The following is a 4,153-nucleotide window of genomic DNA, read 5'->3' as shown; positions in this document are numbered from 1 at the left end:
GTCCTGACTAAAACCCAATAGAACACCTTTGGGATGAACTAGAGCGGAGATTGTAAACCAGGCCTTCTCGTCCGACATCAGTGCCTGGCCTCACAAATGCGCTTCTGGAAGAATGGTCAAACCTTCCCATAGACACCCTCCTAAACCTTGTGGACGGCCTTCCCAGAAGAGTTGAAGCTGTTATAGCTGCAAAAGATGGGACAACTCAGTATTGAACCTTATGGACTAAGACTGGGATGCCATTAAAGTTAATATGCGTGTAAAGGCAGGTGGCCCAATACTTTTGGCAATATAGTGTATGCTTTTTATGTGTGCCATTTTCATGGTTTATATGGCAATACTCACATGCCTTAAAATACACTCTCCGTCCACTTTATTAGGTACACCTTGCTAGGAAGAAGAAAATATCCCCCACACCATTACACCGCCACCACCATCCTGGAATGTTGATACAAGACAGGATGGATTCGTGCTTTCATGTTGTTTACACCAATTTCTGACCCTTCTATCCGAATGTTGCAGCTGATGTCCATTCTCCTCTGACATCAACAAGGCATTTTCCTCCACACAGCTGCTGCTCCCTGGATATTTTCTGTTTTTCAAACCATTCTCTGTAAACCCTAGAGAAGGTCATGCATGCAAATCCCAGTAAATACTCAGACCAGCCCGTCTGGCACCAACAACAGTGCCAAGTTCAAAGTCACTCAAATCTCCTTTTTTCCCCATTCTGCTGCTTGGTTTGAACTTCAGCAAGTTTTCTTCACCACGTCTAGATGCCTAAATGCATTGAGTTGCTGCCATATGATTGGCTGATTAGCAATTTATTTTACCAAGCAATTGAACAGGTATGCCTAATAAAGTGGCTGGTGAATATAAATCTTGTACAATAATAATAAAAATGAGTTACCCCTAAAAAATCCATGCCAGACCCTTCAAGTCTTGTATGGCTTTTATGGCAGAAAAAAAAAAGCATGAGGTCCCCCTAAAAAATCAATGCCAGACCATTACAAACATGCAGTTTGGCCAGGAAAAGAAGTACAAAAGTGTGCATCCCCCTCCTGAACCATACCAGGTCATTTGACCTCAACATGGAAGGTTCCCCTTGCCAGGTTCTCCCATACAAAGCATCTGGTCCCCATATTAATGAGGGCAAAGGTTTCTTCCTCACAACCCTTGCCTTGTGGTCTTGGGGGTCTGTGGATGGGGGATTATCAAAATCTGGAAGCCCCCATTAATAATAAGAGGGCCACCAGATATCAGCCCCCCATATTAAATGGGTATGGGTTACATAGTACCCTACTCATTCACAAAAAAGAAGTAATCTAGAAATAAAGACACCCAAACATTTGACAAGTAAATGTATTTAAAAAATAAAAATCCCAAGAAATGTCCTTACTTGTAAATCCATCATTACTTAAGATGCCTGCTGCCATTCACCAGCAAAAAAACCCACAATGACCCACAGCACACGACCGACACGACCGATTGCTCCCCAAGCTGTTATCAGCTACTTTATGTATAGGAAAGGGTGGGGAAAGTGGTGACACCATTCCCTAAATATGGCTATGGCCACATTTGCGCAGTTACAAGTTTCTAATAGTTCTGATATTGTATTGGATCACTTAAAAAGTAAAAGAGCATCAAAGGTTATCAGTAAAGCTAGGTGATGATAGTTGTAATCAGTTTTTATGGATGGTCAAAGTCAAGGACACAAGTTCTATGAACTTGACTTCTTGGTCATAAGGTGGCCAGGGTGGCTTTTAAGCTTCAGTCCTTTGACAGCTGCCATGTAAGACCTCCCAAACATAAAAATTTTACACTTTTATCACTTTTTATCATCTATTTAATACTTTTCACAATTAACACATCATTAATTAGAGGAGACATTAATTTCTGTTATTTTGAAACACTATATCAGCTTGACCATGACCCAGATTCCTAAACACCTCACTGTAGAACAGAGATTTACTGCCTCTGTCACAAGTTAGCCTTCAGTTTCTTGTTTATGTATTCTTACCTCCTTGCTGCAGTGCTGTTCCTGATCCCTTTCACATGTGTGTTTGTCTGTGCTCACCTATGGGCGTTGTCTGCTGTTCTCTGGGTTTTATTTCTTTCCCTTCCATCACTTCCTGGCCCACCTCCTTGTTTGCCTGCCTATATAAGACATGCTATATAAGACATGCTAAGTCTAAGCCACTTTGCCTAAGCAACTTTTTAGTTGTCTGAGCGCCTGTGTCCTGCATTTGACTACTCATGTACTGAACCTGGCTTCATTCTCTGACTGTGCTTGTTTTCCGCCCGTCCTGACCTTGGCTAGTCTATTGGATTCTGTTTGTCTCCTCCCTTGGTACTCTGCTTCCGTGAGTGGTCTCCACATCCTCAGCTGGGCATACCCGGGAGCCGCGACCTGGTCCCAGCTTGCTGCAAGTCCATCCGCACCATCAGGGGCTCTGGTGAAGAAGAAGATTGGGGCTTATACTCCGCGCCCTGGGGAATCCCAAGCTGACTATCTACAAGGACTCACTACCACAGGTGCTTACAGCCTCTCCCCATTGTAAAACATGACACTCCAGAAATCCAGGCATTTACAATAACTTTGTATAACATTAGCATTTAATGACCCAATATTGTAATTGCATCATTAGTATAACTTAAAATACCTTTTATATCATCTCTGAAAGGTCCTCCACAGCTCAAATTTCAATTGTTAGTCAGAGGCTGAGTAGTAGTCTGGTGCAACAGTAAGAGGGGTCAAATTTGGGTCAGCACTGAGAGGCTCTGCAGACTGGCTCTCTGAAACTTCCCCTTGCACTAGAATTTTGGGGAAATTTCTAGAAGTAGTGGGAAGAGGTAAGGAGTGACTAGTCTGCACGCTCAAATGATCCAGGCCAATCCCCAACAGGAGGCTTGGAAAGGGACCAGGACAGCCCTTAAGAGTGATCAAGTCTGCTCAGCAGGGGGTTCTGGTGGAAGATGGAGAGGAAGTGAGAGGCTGGGGAGCAGGAGCGTGTGGGTTGGACCAGATGGAATCTGGCTCACCTACAGGCAGAGGACCTTGAAGGGAGGCAAGCTCAGGACTAGAGATGAGCGAAGAAATGAAAAATTCGATTCGACTGATTCGGCGAATTCGTGGACAATATTCGATTCGAGTCGAATAAATTCGCTGTGAATTTAACTTAAAAAAGCGTGTTTCTAGGCTTCAGAGAGACTTAATATTAGTGCAGAACACTGTACCTTTAATTTAAATGCCCTTGGAGTCTGCTGGGGAAGAGAAATAATACTGTCACTCAGTATGACATGCAGATGAGTGCCGTCGATCTTAGAATCACCGCACACTTCACTCATTTGGGCAGTCACGGGGCCAAAACCAGTGTTTGGAGCCACAGTGTGGCGGTGGAGGCAGCAGCAATGGGAGGCCATACAGCAACCTATGACAAAATGGAAACCAGCAGGAGTGTGAGGAGACCTGAAAGTGGCACATGCAGTGGGAGCAATGGGAGGCGGTACAAGGACCCATGTCACACTGTGGACCCAGCAGCAGCGTGACCAGGCGGTACGGGGGCCCATGGCAGATTACAGGCCTGGCAGCAGCAATGGGAGGCCCGTAATCTGCCAGCACCCTATGACAAAAAATGGAACACACCAGCAGTGTGTGAGGAGACCTGAAAGTGGCACATGGCAGAGTGTGGCGATGGAGACAGCAGCAATGGGAGGCCGTACAGGGACCCATGAGAGACTGTGGACCTGGCAGCAGCATGAGGAGGCGGTATATAGAGGCCCATGGCAGATTAGGGGCCTGGCAGCAGCTATAGGAGGCCCGTAATCTGCCAGCACCCTATGACAAAAAATTGAACACACCAGCAGTGTGTGAGGAGACCTGAAAGTGGCACATGGCATGAGACACTCTGGACCTGGCAGCAGCATGAGGAGGCGGTATATAGGGGCCCATGGCAGATTAGGGGCCTGGCAGCAGCTATGGGAGGCCCGTAATCTGCCAGCACCCTATGTCAAAAAATTGAAAACACAAGCAGTGTGTGAGGAGACCTGAAAGTGGCACATGTTTGGGGCATGATTCATGGCGGATTTAGTCAGTTGTGTCAGGAACTAGTGGTTTGAAATCCAGACTAATCCACGCCTGATTCATTTTCACAAA

The sequence above is a fragment of the Staurois parvus genome, unplaced genomic scaffold (genome assembly GCF_062004578.1).
Source record: "Staurois parvus isolate SC_StPar_1 unplaced genomic scaffold, SC_StPar_1.0 ptg000470l, whole genome shotgun sequence".
NCBI classification, from domain to species: Eukaryota; Metazoa; Chordata; class Amphibia; order Anura; family Ranidae; genus Staurois; species Staurois parvus.
Note: the sequence above shows the minus strand (reverse complement) of the source record.